At 45.8% G+C, this 17123-nt stretch overlaps 1 long non-coding RNA gene across 1 annotated transcript in view; it reads left to right on the forward strand.

Annotated features, from left to right (window-relative positions):
- Window positions 1-3333: 3333 nt before the first annotated feature.
- Window positions 3334-17123, forward strand: part of LOC146798377 (uncharacterized) — a 246515-nt gene continuing 232725 nt past the window's right edge. The window contains exon 1 of the long non-coding RNA XR_014969152.1: window positions 3334-3598. This is a non-coding gene — a long non-coding RNA (uncharacterized LOC146798377). The remainder of the gene's footprint in view (window positions 3599-17123) is intronic.

Genomic DNA, 17123 nt, shown 5'->3' on the forward strand with positions numbered 1-17123 from the left:
ACCAGAGATATGTTTTTTTTTTATTGGGACCTGGTAGCGATATTAAGCTGACCGTGATGGAACATAGGTTGGATAAACCAATTGGGCTTGTCCCAGGACAAACATTTTATTTTTTTACTTTTGGTCAAATTATAATGTCGGTCAGAGGCTTTCTGACTGTCATTGTAGGTTTAAAGTCTGACCGATGTGTTTTGATGATGGCAGTTGGAGTTTAAACCGGCCAGGGAATCCGTCATGGTTACAATGGGCTCAAGGAGCCCGTTGGCCAGACGGAAAGACCTCATAATCCCTTAAGGACATCATTTCCACCGGCGGGATTAGGCTGTCGGTCTCCAACAGCCAATCCATGTCAGCCTTTCCGACATAGATTAACTGTCAGAAACTGACTTTAGGGCACCTAGCAGGACCCCCTTCCCCCCTGGCCCTTGACAAGTGGCCCTCTAAGTATCCCTGCACCGTGCCTGTCACACAGTGCAGGTATGTTTGGAAACTTCCATTTTTGTATGGGACGTTATGCTGCGAGCATTTTTCCGTCTGAAAAATTGATGTTACCGGCCGCACTGTGTTTAGTCCTTTCCAAATACTGCGGTTGAAACCGCCGAACAGAGGTTGGTTGGTTCCCATTACGCAATGCTGTCAGGCGGATGTGAGTATGCCCGACATTGTAATCAGAGACTTGGTCTCTCAAATGGGAGTCAAACTCCTCCAGTGGGACAAGGCTGCAGGAGTGGGAAAATCAAAACTTTTCTGCATCCGAATTCCTATTGTTTGGTGGATACTTTTCTACCTTCACTGATCACGATTTCTACCTTCAGACTTAGGGCCTGATTTAAATCTTGGCGGACAGGTTACACCGTCACAATAGTGATGGATATAACATCTGCCAAAATATAAATTCTGTTATACCCTATGGAATTTATATTTTGTCGGTAAATATCTATCACCGTTTTGAAGGAATAACCAGTACACCAAGATCTAATTCAGGCCTTTAGTCTTTTTTATATTAGCTCAAAATACTCCATCAGGGCAATTCTGCAGGTGTATCTGAAGAAGTCATCTTGAAATTGGCCACAGTTGTTCCAGAGGTCTTGAAAGTCTTAATATTTTCGATTCCAACTTTTCTGTAGCTGGAGCAGCTCCTTTTGGTCACTTCTAAGGTTTCCAGGACTTCAGGCATAACAATTAGGGTCCAGAACTCAATGCAGCACAGGCCACCAGTAGGGTTGTGTTGTTTCAGGTCAGCTGATCGTTTCTTGATAAAGGATACTTGTAGATGGTTCTCATCCTCTGGCCACGCAGAACGCCAACCAACTGACCATTCTCAGTCCTGGATATGAGTGGATGCAGGTCCAGCCTTTCAGGTCTCCACACACGTCAGCTTGCTTTATTGCAGCTGGGGACTTTTCAGTGTCTTAGGGTCCGATTCACAGAACTAATCTGAGACAAAATCCTAAACTTACTACTTTTGGTATTCACAGAATGCACTTACTACTTTTGGTTAAACTTACTACTTTTGGTATTCACAGAAAACATTTAGTAGTAGTTTACTACTACTAAATGTCTTCTGTGAATACCAAAAGTAGTAAATTTAACCAAAAGTAATAAGTTTAACCAAAAGTAGTAGGTGCATTCTGTAAATACCAAAAGTAGTAAGTGCCTTCTGTGAATACCAAAAGTAGTACGTTTAGGATTTTGTCTCAGATTAGTTCTGTGAATCGGGCCCTTAACTAGGAAGAGGGATCCTATTCTACCCCATACATCATTACAGGAAGGCAGCCCTAATGACACATCTGCATTAGAAGTCATGCATGGCAGCATGCCTTATTTTTACTCTGTAACTCATGAATGTTCTTCGAAACTGTCCAGAATCAACTACACGCTGAGTATAAAGTGTAGCTGAATGTATGAGTACAGAGACTAGGCAGATGAGCTAATTTTCCCATGAAGTATTGAGGTAAGAAAATAATCGTGACCAGATGGGTCATGTTGAAAGTTGAATGATCTATTTGGCAAACACATTCATCTGAAACACATTGGCCAGAGGACGTGGGAGCCACATACTCTCCTGCATTGTCCCCTCTTGTTGCTTTTAATCTGCCCAAGGTGCCCCAATATTATCAAAATAAAGCTGTTCTGAAGGACACCTGCAGGCATTTTAATCTCTTTTGGTTCCAAAGATCTCTAAGTGCTCCCCCGAATGAGGGGTTAAGCCCACCCAGTGGCGACAACGGATGAGGACTCTATGATGGAGCATGCCACATATAAATATGTAGGTACGAGTCCTGTTGAAAAGTTAAGGATTGTTCTTCTCAGTTCAAATAGAAAACATTGTCTAGGAATCTCTCTCTCTAATGTTACTGATGTATGAGTATTCAGGGAATTGAGGGAACCAAGCCTCCATTACAAAAAAAGACTCCCCTCTAATTAGATTTTTTTACCTCCCATGTAGCATGTGATGCATTTTGGTAGTAGTATTACTGAGCACTACATTTTATTTGATTTCATTACATACACAGTATAATCAAATTATGCACTTCCTACATATACCAGTGATATCATGGTCCTCACTATGTAGAGTGCACATTTTGCACACACGCACACACAAACACCTGTGTTTGCACACTTTATCATTTTATAAGACTTGTTAAATGGCATTATGGGACAGGTAGTTTAATTGGATTAAGCGCGCAGCCTCGAAGGTTGACATTGAAGTCGACAGCTCACACTTGGTGTGGAATTTGACCCCGAGGTGCGGATGCTAGTAATATGCGTTTCCCTTCCGCTTAATGACTGACTTGTCAATGTGCGAACTAAATAACATTTCAGTATTTAACAACATTCTTATGACAGAGGTATTCAGATTTCTGAACGGTGAAAGTTTCATCGGCTCAAATGAGCTGTTCGGATGTGAGGCAACTATGATTTGGACAATATAGCAATATAGCAGCAATATTCTTTTAATATTTTTATCAATGTTGGTTTTTATTAAGCAACATATTAGATAAGCCTTGGCGGCATACTAGTAAATATGCACAATATTTCCACAAATAGCAGATGACGCACTCGATTGAGTAACGCTTTGACACAGTAACAGCAGCATTGATCAAACAATGTAAAAATTGTAGATTTGCATTGCGCAATCATTGTATATGTTTTTGTTTAAACTGCTTCAGTGCTGATACTCCATTGCAGAGAGCATGATATTATTGCAGTGGGTAGAGAGTGTTTGAGCGTACTGTTAAGTGTGTTTTCTATGTCTACACTTACCTCAAGTGGGAAGGGCTATATATATATTGTGCTAATGATGGCGCCAAATAGGTTGAAAAAGGCTTCTTGAAAGCCGAAAGCGTATCTTTTATCTCAGGGGTTGAGGGTGGACCTGAGGAAATAAATGTTTGCCACATCTTGATTACCTCGTGTCCGTGCCTTCGTCCATGGATGTGTCTATGGGAGCTGGATTGTTTGTTCATTTTGATTGCAGCGCTGGCAGTCTAGGCGCTGCTCATGGAACACCAGTCGCTTGAGGCTCTCCCTTCGGATCTCCGGTGTGTGGAGGAGTACGGGAGTACTAATGGGCGAGCCCCCAACTCGGCAGCCGGTAAGAGGAATGAGGATGACAGCGGTGGGAGACTAGGGTCCAGGAGCGGGCGGTTTTTACAGCTGCCAGCACGGGGTCTGTGCCTTCTAAGCAAGAAATGCCTCACCCAGGAGACTGACATCTGTTGGTGACTGGGCACTGCTGACGCCTATGCCGAAGCGGTGAGGTCAGTCCTGGCGCACACATCTTTATGCATCGGTCCCCTTCAACCTCGACGTTATGTGTCTGGTTTGAATCCATCTCTGCTGTTCATTATTTCAGACATTGACATTTTGGCCTCCAGTCCCGTTTATTTTTACCTTTGGTGTTACCTCCTGCAGTCAATCTGAACTGTGTTTGTGCACTTTATTATTTTATTAGACTTGTTAAATGGCATTATGAGACATGTAGTTCAGTTGGATTAAGCGTGCAACCTCGGAGGTTGACACTGAAGTCGACAGCTCACACTTGGTGTGAAATTTGACCCCGAGTTGAGGATGCCAGTAATATGTCAATCAATCAAATCAGGCTTTATTAGCTATTAGAAAAATAATCATAAAAGCACATACAGATAAAAACAATTTTGAACAATACCATATAAAAATACATTCTCACAAAAGCTAGATGTGCATCAGCAGGAGTTGATTAATCATTCAAATATCGAAATAAAACGACGGTTTACTTGATCGTAAACTTTCTACAAGTTAAAACAATTTAAAACATGGCATATAAAATACAAACGCTGTAAAATCAGGTGAACTACAGGGTAAGTTGGCTAATCACAGGTTTTAAACCGCATATCCCTAGGGCATTGACTTTCTACAAGTGAAAACCGACTTTAAAAATGTAGATATAGGGGCGTGGCTTGCTGCCGATTAAGATGGCCGCATCCTAGAGGAGCTCCGTGGCAGAGTAGATTTCCATAAAATCCGGCACATAATCCGTACAATCATCCTACCTTGAAGTCGACCATAGAAGAACGGAATCAGCGGTGCACCGATCGATCTGCCCTCCGGGCATGTGAAGCCACCAGAGCGCCGGAGGCATCGGGTGAGGTGGTGCGGCCTGCACACAAGGCTGCATCCGGGGACTGGCCTGTGACTCGGACCCAGCGGGCGGCGCTCAACTGCCGGCTTTGTGAGCGCGTCCATCAGAGCCGACGGCCTGTACTGGGGGCTGTGCGGCGCAGTCGGGTGCCGACTGGAGAGCGTGCCATTTCCCTCCCCCCCTCTTCACCCCCCTCCGGCTTTGGCATCGAGAGGTGAACGGCGGAGGGACGCCTGCAGCGCTGGCTCCTGCTCAACCTACAGCGTGACACGTCCTGAGGTGCTTGGGGAGGAGGACTGTCGTGCTGCCTGCTGCTGCTGGGACCTGCGGTGAGTCGGAGCCCATCGGGGGATGAGTCGGGCCCCGGCTCCAGGCGAGGACTGCTGAGGGGGGTAACGAGGTGCGGGACGGAGGCAGGAGCGCCCACTTGGTGAAGAGTAGGGCCTGGAGAGCCCAGCAGAGACCCGGCACTCCATTACTCCTGTGCCCCATCTATAAATGCTCACCTCCAGGGGACACAGCCCAAGCTAACTAGGACCTCGTGGTGAAGGCTATTATTGAAGCCATAAACTCTGGAAGCGACCCCTGGGGCGTGCGGTGCAGCCCGAGGCAGCATTAAGCCGCAACTACTAAGACTGGGCAGAGGGACACCGGGCCCAGGGATAGCCGGCCGAATTAACGCCCGGAGCCCATTGCAGACGTGGCCTACTGAACTGGGTTCGCCGGGGCATGGTCACTGATGCCTGCGCTCTGATGGTCTATTCGCTTGTAGTAGCTGCCAGAGGTAACTCGGCCAGGTGGAGTGCCCCCCAGGGACCGCGTGTTTCTTGGCGATGCGACCAATACCGGCCCTCTGCCCCGACACCTTTCAGGTAATTGCGCGGCGGGAAAACTGACAGGCCGCGCGTGGAGGGACAATCCCGCAGCTGGCGGCGGCGATTACCGGCTGGCGCAAAGTTCCCCAGACAAGAATGGCGGGCAGGGGCCCACGCACAACCGCCCAGGGCAAACTGGACAAGTATGCATTCACAAAAGACTTTCCGGCTCTGCCGGACCGCAAAGAAATGCCGGACAGAGCCCCAGAAGGAGATGGAGCAAATAAAGTGACACTGGATGACATTATGGCCGCTCTCACTAATGTGCAGTCAACGGTGGGCACCATTTCTACGGATGTATCCTTCCTACGGGCTGACTTCCAGAAAATGACCGCAAGCGTCACGGAGGTGGAGCAAGTAACGAAAACCCTGACCGGGGACACAGCCACCTTGCTTAAAAAAGTAAACAAAATAATGGCGGCGAAGCTGGATGACCAGGAGGGGCGCTCTCACCGCAATAACGTCCGACTCACAGGCATTCCCGAGAGTGAAGGGGGCCCGGCCATGGACCTTTATGTTGAGGAACTTATAAAGACAAGACTCCAACCAAGGGGGCTCTCCATCTTTTTCTCAGTAGAAAGGGTGCACAGGGTGCCAGGCAGTAAGCCTAAGCCTGGTGCACCTCCGAAACTTGTCCTGACCCGAATTTTTAATTTCCGCGACCGGGATGAAATACTGCAAACAGCAAGAGTGGCCCTCACCGATTCGCATCCAAAACTCATTGGTATCCTTTTTTCCAGACTACACAGCTGCGGTTACCAAACGTCGCAAGAGCTTCTTAGAGATTAAAAAGGAACTTTGGCACCGAGAAATTACTTACTCCATGCTATTTCCGGCAAAGTTGCAAGTAGTTGCGGATGGCAAAACTTGTTTTTTTGACACTCTTGAAGAGGCCCATGACTGGCTCGTGGGGTGGCGACAAGTGGACGGGTCTAGACGGTCGGAGACACAGCGAAGGGTGGAGGGGGACCCCAAGGATCACAGTCGAGAGCAGGAAGATGACAGCGCACAAAGGTCGGAGGCTGAAGAAAGAAAAAAGGGGACAGGGCACAAATGGACCTCGCCGACCTTCAAGGACGTATTCCAGGGTCGCCAATAAAGAAGTAATGGACACTAACCGGATGATATCCGGTTAGTGTGACTGTCTTCATCAGACGGGAGGGCAGTCCAGGGTCCGCGGCTGTAGGACTAGCCGTGCGGCTAAGGCGAGATTCAAATGAATAATGATCTTCAAGGAGGGGGTAGACTACGGAGTTCCCTGAACTTCTCAACCCCGAAACGCAAGTATTGTTACAGGGATTGGGTATGAAGCGCTCTGCAATGTTGGGCTGGCGGGTAGTTTTAAATCCGTCTAGCAGGGTGGCAGGGAGGGGTGTGGAGGGAATGGGTACGTTGTTATGGTTATGTTTTTTCTTGTTAGCGCACAACACACAGACACTAGTATATGACACCTTTCCAGACATGGGTTGGCAGTGGCACTGTTCATGTGAATCCGTTATACCAACTACACACTCTAACAGTAGTGACAACACCAAATTCACAGCCATCTAAGCGAGAGCAGGTCTCCAACACAGAGGTCGCTTCCCTATCGCTAATTACATGGAATGTACATGGACTAGGGGACAAAATTAAAAGAGGTTTGGTCTTACAGTGTCTTAAACGATGTTTACGGTGGTGATCCTGTTGCAAGAGACGCACCTCACTGGTACCGCATGCCGGGCGTTAGACAGGTGGGGGTTTAGGATGATACCTCATTAGGAGTTTTCATCAGGTTCCAGAGGGGTAGGTATCCTAGTTCGAAAACAGTCACCACTCATAATACATAGAACGAAGACTGACAAGGGCGGCCGCTTTGTGGCGCTTATCGGTCAGTGGGAAGGGCACCCTATCAATATAGTGTCAGTTTATGTTCCCCCGGCACTGCGTGCAGTCACACTCCTGGCCCTCAATGACTTCCTCCTCGATCTCCTGGAGGGAGAACCACTGATTGGAGGAGACTTCAATGCCACGGTGGATGGGACCTTGGACCGACACCCTGCGAGGGAGCAGACCATGGGGGTGTCGCACCTAGGGAGCTTTATGGATGCACTAGGGCTTGCGGACGTATGGCGGTACCGCCACCCCACGGCGCGACAATTCACTTTTCATTCTGGGGTACATAACAGTTTATCCAGAATAGACTACTTTCTTGCATCCCCAGACAGTTTAAAAAACGTGGACAAGATTGAAATTAGACCCAGGGGCATTTCTGACCACTCCAATTCTTTTAACATACACATATTACCAAAGGGGGCGGCAGTGAATTTTTCCCATACTCCCTGGATACTTAAGGGTTCCCAAGATCATGAAAACTATGGTCACCACAACACTAATTCCAAGAAAATGTTCCGTCGGTCCACTCTCCGACCAACCTGTGGGAGGCCTATAAGACCGTGCTAAGGGGGCAGGCCATCGCTTCTATTACGGGATATAGGCGAGAACGGCAGCAGGAGCTCACTACTATAGAATTGAAGTTACAGAAGGCGGATGCCCAACACTCTCACAACCCAAGTCCGGCCATAGCCCAACGCTTATGCCTTCAACAACAACTGCATAGGAAATCTCTTAGGGAGGTGACTAAACTCAGACTTTCGGCTACGAGACATAAGATATATGAGACCGGCGATAAAGCCGGGAAGCTTCTGGCATGGCTTGATAAAAGGGAGCGAGACAGAAATTGGATAGCGCAGCTTCGAACAAGGGAATATCTAATAGTGACCGATCCGCGCCCAATAGTGCATATGTTAGCACAACACTTTCAACAGGTTTACACATCACTATCGGAGATGTCCGTGGAAGAGGCGCTGACCTATATAAAAGATATAGCAATGCCCAACTTACACCGGAGGTGGCCCTTACACTGGAAGCGGACCTTACAACCGACGAGCTACAGGCGGCGATTGGCTCCTTGCAGTCTGGGAAAGCGATACTACCTAATGGTATACCCGTAGAACTTTATAAAAGGTTGGCGGGGAAAGTCACCCCGCACCTGCTTAATATGTACTGTGACAGTTTACAAATAGGTGAGCTCCCGCCGGATCAGCGCCTAGCCACTGTGGTGACGATCCCAGGAGGACTGTACCTCCTATTGCCCCATTTCCTTAATCAATGCTGAGGCCAAAATTCTAGCAAAACTCCTTGCGATCAGGCTGACCCCACACCTCAAAACCCTGATTCACCCGGGTTCATGCCCAATAGGAATACAGCATTGAACTTGAGGCGTCTGCATGGAGTGATGGTCCGCATACCTTATCTTCAAGAGCCAGACGCTCGTATGGCGTTCGATATGGTGGAGTGGCCCTTCTCGTTCGCTGTGCCGACGCACTTGAGCTTTGGCCCAAAGTTCTGCGCATGGGTACGTCTCTTATATGCAAAACCACTGGCGCATGTGACTGCTAATGGTCATATATCCCATGACTTTCCACTGTCCCGGGACATGCGTCAGGGCTGCCCGCTGTCTCAGCTGTTATTTGTCCCAGTATTGGAACCGTTAGCGGCATAGGTATCTATATCACGGAGGACCCGGGCGAATTTGTCAAAAGAAATCTCGCGCCTCCCCTAGAATGTTTAAAAAGGGATGCAACTCATTGGGGAGCACTGCCTTTGATGCTGCTGGAAAAGGCAGCGCTTTTTAAAATGATGGCGCTGCCTCGATTCTTGTACGTGTTGGAAAATACACCATACCCAGTGCCACCTGACTACTTTAAAAAGATAGCGGCTCAGGTTTCCAGGCTGTTGTGGGGGAACAAATCTGCACGCATAGCACAGCGCAGCGCAAATTGACTAGAGGGTGGTACGACGGCGGCATTGCACTCCCCGACATACAACTATATTACTGGGCGGCCCAACTGAAAGTAATCAATCAGTGGATACACGCCCTGCAGACAGATCCCGCTTTCATGGCAGATAGGCATGGACTGGGGGTTGAGGGCATGATGTCCGCACTTTATAACAGGAAGCGTAAACCAGCGGTAATCGGACCCACAAGGCAGTCGGTCAACCTCTGGCATGAAGCACACGCTAAATTAGGCTGGAGGGGAACAATAACCCAACTTACCCCTCTGTCGGAAACACAACGTTTGAGCTGCCTGAGGCATTACAAAGGCTTTGATAAATGGGACGCAATTGGCATGTCCACGGTGGGTGACATGTGGCACAAGGGGGAGGTGATTACATTTGAGCATCTTCAAACGCGGTATGAATTAGCGCCCTCTGAAATCTTTAGATATCTGCAGATAAAACATGCGTTACAGGCGGTCTTGACATCCGGCACTGAGGTTCCTGAAGCCACCCCTCTAGAGGATAGGCTGCTGACAGACTGCATGCATAAGCGGGCGACTTCCTTCACCTACCGAAAATTAGTAAACAATTTACCTGATCCACACGTGGCACTCAGGGAAAAGTGGTCCCGGGACGTGGGCGACTTTGAGGATTCCGAATGGCGGGAGGCGCAGGCCTCCCCGCGGGAGGTGGGAATACCCTCAAGACTTAAATGAATGCAGCTCAAAATTCTACATAGAACCTATTATACGAGACACACTCTTCACTAAATAAGGTCAGCATCGCACCCGTACTGCCTGAGACGATATGGGGAGGAGGGTACATTCTTCCATACTGTGTGGGAGTGTCCAAAGATCATGGAGTATTGTGTAATCCATATCACAGATGGTGAAGGTGTCGTTAACGCCGGAACCCAGGAGATGCTTACTAAACGTATGGGAGCCGAACGATCTTATGCGCCCGGCACAGAAGTGGGCCACACTATGGATACTGATAGCGAAGCGCAACATCGCACAAAAATGGGGTGCAGAAGAGTCACCAACACTCACTGCGTGGTGTGGGGATCTGGATACTGCCATGGTGGCCGAAAAAGCAGTGTTTATCAATCGAGGATGTCCTAAGAAGTGGAGCAGGGTCTGGGGGGCCTGGAATAAATTTAGGGGATACATCTGTGAGCCACCAGGGGTATGGGCAGAGGGGGAGTCCGAAGTTTAAAATGACGGGGAGATGGGAATTTAATGGATGGAATATTGTCCTCTGTTACCATATATGTAATATCAATATGCCAATTGCCGAAAAAACGGTGATGTCTGGATACAATGCTTATGTGTACTATCTGATTCACTTGTGCCTTGATTATAATTACACTAAAAAGTTAAAAAAAAAAAAAAGTAGATAATGATGCAATTAAAAGTTCATCCCCAAGTGATTGCATAACCAAAAAGGCAGGGCGGCATAGTCGGTGACCTAAGGATTTAAGAACAGGGAGAATCCATCTCTTTCTCTGAACTTGATAACATTTGCAAAAAAATAAAACATGCATGGTAGTCTGAGCTGAGTACTCATTGCATGGACATTTAATTAGCACTCTGGACCAGTCATTTTTGGATGGAAAGTTGAGGGATCTGTGGATAATGCCCAGTCTAAATCGGGTAAGCAAGAATCATAATCAGAGGTGACCAATTTCAAATAGGGCTGCATCTTAGGAGAGATCAAGATATGCTGATGGGCTATAACAGTAATTTTGGAGAACTCAGAGTTGAATCTAAGGTTTTCTACAAAGTGAGAACAACTTTGTTTAAATTCTTTCTTGTCTAAGTTAGCTAAACTAGAAGGGTCTTCAAAATATTCCTGATGGCCCATTCTCCGCAAAAAATCTCTGACATATTTCAGCCATCCAATACGAGAGATTCCTTCCAGCCCACAGCAATCAGTAATAATTTGATGATTTAAAACAGTCTGCTCGGTAGTCAAAACACGATACCACAGAAGAATTGGTTGGATACGAATTATGTCCGTTAAATATGGTAAGCCAAGTTCCATATGACAATTAAAAGTGGACACGCATTCCGGAACAGCCAATAGAAACCTAAGAAATCTATTTTCCACCATCTGAAGAACGGTCACATCAGCGTGACCCCAGATGCCAGCCCCGTAGGTTGTGATAGCAACACATTTGGCTTTGTAAATTTGGAGTAATTCTGGGGGCGGGCGTTTACCCAATTTCCTACTAAAATTAGTCAGGGCGGCTAAAGCCTTTAAAAATAACAACTTCCTAGAATGAATAGGTGGGGTCCATAAGCCAATGTGATCGAATAAGACCCCCAGGTAGGAAAAGGTATTAGAACATTTGAGGCGGTTTTGCTCAAGAAAGACGAACGGGAGCTTTTATCCCTCGTCCACAATTTAAAATAAAAGTTTTGGAGGTATTGACTGAAAGACCCAGATTTGACATAAAATTAGCTAAACTAGAGATAATTTCTGTAGGCCAATCGGGGTGCGGGCCATGAGGACGGCATCGTCCGCATACATAAACGCAGGGAGTGGACACTTCCCAACCAATGGAAGGTCCTGGCACTCATCCATCAGAACTTTTCCTAAGATGTTATTGTACAGTGTAAATAGGAAGGGTGCCAGGACACAACCTTGTCTCACTCCTCTTCCAATGGTAAAGGCAGCGACGGCCCGTGTAGGGCATTTTACCGGGGCGGTGACGTGGGGCAGAGGAGGGGCAGGGTGGGGGGTTGCAAAATGCGGCATACGGCCGATTGCCGGTAAGTTACGAAAACCATAAATAAAACGAATTTCGTTGCGCGCGCAGCATCGCCAAATGCGATGCAGTGCGCGTAACAAAATTCATTTATTTTATTTTTTCGTAACTTACCTGCAATCGGCCGTATGCCGCATTTTGCAAACCCCCACCTTGCCCCTCCTCTGCCCCACGTCACCGCCCTGGTAAAACGCCCTACACGGGCCGTCTCTGGGTAAAGGAATCAGTAAGCTCGCCCCCTGCCCCGTAACGAACTCTGGCCCTGGCTCCATTATAAAATTGTCTAATGAAAGAGATGAGACTGGCGTCCACTCCCATACGTTCCAAAATCACCCAGAGTTTGTGAAAACAAACACTGATATTATCACTGCCAAGATAGGCCTCGATAGGCCCTGTGGCTCACATTGTAATTTGGCAATTGAGGGGAACTGAAAACAAACTCAGACATTCTCCCTGCCTCTGGGGTATTACAGTAGTGCTGGTGCTGGTGCTTAGACTCCTCCGGTCTCTGGAGGTGGAGCCGTGAGACCCGACGGGCGCAGGAGCGCCATAATTCTGCCTGAGGTCGCACACCGAGGGCAAAGCATTGTTTGTGTTTATTGATTTTTGCAAATATGGGGAAACGTAAAACTCCCCCCATACCCAAACCAAGTGATGGGACCTTAGATGTCTTTTTCACAAAAAGCAGTGGGGGCATTGAACAAAGAAATTGATTTGGCAGAACAGCGATTGTCTCTAGTGCCTACCCTGGTGTTGCCACTTATCCCTGATCCTGATGCTACAGGAAATTTGCATGAAGTTAATAACGGTAATAACACTGTACTAAGAACATCGCTTCCATTATCACCCTCCATTATTTTTGCTAGTCAGGGCAATACACTTGTCTTATTTAGCAAAGATGGGATTGCCATACCAAGCACGGGTGAAACTGGTGGCTCCAGTGTGGTAGGTGGTAAAAGAAAGCGACCTGAAGTGGCAGGGGCTGATTTGAAAGTGAAAGGCCAGTCACCAAGGGTAAAGCATACTAAACAATCTCACCCACCAAATAGCGGAAACAGAACTCGTAATGCAGGAGGGAAAAATAGACAGATTAATCAGGACACAATTTTGGAAAACATCAGCAAGGCCATTAGAGTTGCCCTGGGACCCATTTTCACCCGTTTGACGAAGATTGAAGAACAACTTGTGTTACTTCGGCAGGAACAAGGGGCACATTTATCAGTTCAAGGTGCGAATGTAACGAACTCCCAACCTAGTGAGACAATTCGGAAGGGAAGTGAGGAAGACCCTCGCACCTACTCTGCGCCATTGGATCAACAACAAGTCCAACTTATTACAGACAGTCGGACCTTGTTGCCCAGTTTTAGGAGCAAGCTAATTGATACGGAAGGTAGGGAATTTGGGTCTTCTAGTAGGATTGGACGAGGGGGAGTGGACAATGGGCAAGGTGGACAAATTGACCCAAGAACCCTAACATCTGGGGTAGTGAGAAATACGCAAGAATCAAGAAGAAATTTGGACACAGGGTATAGAGGACCTGCGGGCCAAGGGGAGGGTATTATTTCAAACCTACCCCCCGACTGCACCCCTTAAATAGTTGTCTTGACAGGTGTTCCTCATCTTCCTCCAGGGCAACAAGAAAGCTGCACAAGTCTGATTAATAAGGCAGCTCATTGGTGCTCAACGATAATTCCATCCCTTTTTAATTGGCTCAATGTTATTATTATGGCTAGGAGGGTGGGCTGGTTGGGTTCTACAATTAAATCCCATGAAGGGGATTGCATTGTACTTGTTTTTAACGATGCAAAGTGTGCGTCTTTTGCCCTGAAGCATATTACAACCTCATTTAACAATACAATGAAGGTTTGTCCTTTGGGCTTTTTTTACCCGCCCCAACAGGAGCCAAATGGGTGGCAAGATTCTCTGAGGCACGGCCCAAAAAGATACCCTCCTCCCCACCAGTCTTCATTTACCCATCCGAATCGCTTTGGTGTTCTCTCTGGCCTAATAGAGATTGACTTACTGCGTGCTCAATCTGGCGCTCTAGTATATCAGGGATGGATATGGTCAAGATCCTATGTCTTAGAGAGAAACATAGGAAGAAACGGTTTTAGGAGTAGGCATGTAATGGATTTACCTGGTTCTTTGGTGCCAAATTCTATTATTCCCAGTATGGTTCCAAGGACACCAGATGCCTTTATTGGACATCGTACTCCAGATCCTCATATGAATAAGGAGGAAGAGGTTTGTGGTGCCTTCATGAAGACTGTTTCATCCCTAAAGCAGTTAACTGGGGCAGGTACGGTGAGTCAGGTTACAATTGGGAACCAGGGTTATGTAGCTTCTTACAATACTGGGTGTAGTAACGCCCATGTTTTATCTTCTGTTGTCCCAAGTAATCCCTGTGATTCAAATTCAAGGGAGGTAGTGTCCACTTATATGCCGCATGATTGGGTGGGGCATATTGATACAACTAACCAAGTTGGGAGAGAGGGTTAAATTAATGTAACCTCATTAATTCCATCCCCTTGTTATTTGGACAAGAATCCTACTGATAATAGGTGTAAGTATTCTTATGTTGAGAGTATTCATTCTACAGAAAAATCTGACCAGGCAGAATTACTAGTCATTAAGTCTGGAAATGACTTGATCCGGCAGAATAGGATTTTCCCCTTCCTCAAGAGATTATCTTGGAATATTGCTGCCTTAGGACCAAAACTAGTAGATCCTGATTGGTTGGCATATATAGCTAATCAAGATATTTGTTTGTTACAAGAGACATGGGCGACAGAAAAAGTGTCTCTTGATGGGTTTACTAGTTATAGTGTGGAGGCCAAACCTGCAGTTCATTTTGGGAGAGCCATAGGTGGGCTTTTGATTTTAATTAAGAATGGCTGTGTTAGCAGCTCTACTTTGATGGTGATTGATAACTTATATCTGATGGGCATTACTGTAACCTTTTCTTCGGGTCTCCGTTTGCCTATTTTTAATATTTATCTTAGGTGTTCTAGGGGATTGGATAAATCACCTACGCTATCTCTTTTGGAGAAACTTATAGACAATCTGGATCTTAGTGTAAAATTCATAGTAGCAGGTGATTTTAATACCAGTTTTGAACCTTCATTGTATTTAAATGAGATAACTAAAGAGGAAGATGAAGTATGGGGTATACCACCTTTGACTGGTCCCCCTTTGAGATCGTTTACCAGCACCTCCTTAGAACTGGCCTCGTTTACAATAAGCAAGGGCCTTAGAGCGTGTAATGGGCGTACTCGCTCTGATCCTACAAGGGCAGCTACATTTAAGAGAGGGGTATGTACCAGCACTATTGACTATATCTTTGTCAATGTAAGTTTATGCCCTCTACTGTATGATATGGAAGTGGTGGTGAGCTGTGATAGTGATCATAATTCCCTCGAAGTAACTTTGACCTGTGACTCTTTAAACCAAGATAAAAATAACCACAAAACTATGGTACCTGCTCCTGTGGTAACTAATAATCGCCAGTATGTTTCATGGCCTACTGTTATGTCTAATCAGGAACTGTTTTCACAGATTTACAAACATTATGTTACATACTTTGAAGCATATGTAGGACTGAATATGGATGTAGTTCCTATTCTAGACATTCATGTTGGCCTGTCTAATGCCTTACGGGAGATTTTTTACCAAAATTGTATTATTAGGACTTCTAATTCATTGAAGGTGGAGAAATGGTTTAATCCGGCTTGCAAGTTAGCCAAGTCAGCTTTGAGGAAAGCTATAATAGAGGGAAATAGTACTAATGTTAAAGCAGCAAGATCTCACTACAAATCTATCTTGATTAAGCCAAGAGGAATTGGAATAATAACTTATGGCAAGATATTTTGGATGCTGGGAAAAAGAATGACATTAGACTATTTTGGCGCCTTGTTACCCAAACAAGTCAGAAAAACCTAATTTACATCAATATAATATTTCCCCGAATAAATGAGTATCTCATTTTACAATGCTTTATGCTTCTGGTGACTCCTATGTCCCTGATAGCTCTAGTTTTCTAAATGTATGTCCTAACTAGATCCCACTCCTCCTATCGTCTTTAGTTTAGAGCGATTGATTCGCAGAAATCTGCTAAAGCGCCTGGACCAGATAAAATACCCGGGGACTTATATAAATCTGAACCTTTGATATGGTCCTCCTACCTTAATATGTTATTTAATGCTATTGTAGTTGGGGGGAAAAGTACGCGACTCATTGCTTGGAGCTGAAATTATAGCTATACATAAAAAAGGTGATCTGGGGGAGCCATCTAATTATAGGCCTATCAGCCTCATTGGTAATGCCCAAAAGATTTTTTCGAAACAAATCCTGATGAGAGTTTTGGATTGGGTTGATACACAAGAGATTTCATCTCCCCTCCAGGCAGGGTTTAGACCAAGAATTAGTACAACAGATCAAATTTTTAGATTTATTGTTTTATATTGGAAATATGTTTTACTTCAGAAACAACAACTTTAAGTGGCATTTATTGATCTTAGAGCAGCATTTGATCTTATACCACGATCGGCCCTTTGGCAAGCCCTGATAAACATGGGTGCTCCGGCCAACCTAGTGCATTTAATAAGTAGATTACATGTGAATAATTTTGCACAGGTCCGCTGGGGTCCAAATGGAGAATTGACGGATCATATTCCCATAGAGCGAGGAGTTCGCCAGGGCTGTGTGCTAGCACCCACCCTATTTTCTCTATACAATAATGATGTTGTGTACACCCTAGAACATTGTAAAAATGACTCTCCATTTTTAAATAACAAAAAGCTACCTATTTTACTTTTTGCTGATGATTCCCTCCTCATGTCTAAATCTCCGATACGTTTTTAAAATTTTGTAATTTGAGATGCTTAGAATTGAATATAAACAAAACTAAGTTTATGGTTTTTGGAAAGAAGAAAAAAGAAAGTCGTAGTATTCATGCCGGGGGCGAGGCCCTGGGCAGAGTACATAGTTTTGATTATTTGGGGGTCAGACTTAAAGACAATTTAGGGTGGGCAAACCA

This window comes from Triturus cristatus, chromosome 9 (genome assembly GCF_964204655.1).
Source record: "Triturus cristatus chromosome 9, aTriCri1.1, whole genome shotgun sequence".
Taxonomy (NCBI): Eukaryota; Metazoa; Chordata; class Amphibia; order Caudata; family Salamandridae; genus Triturus; species Triturus cristatus.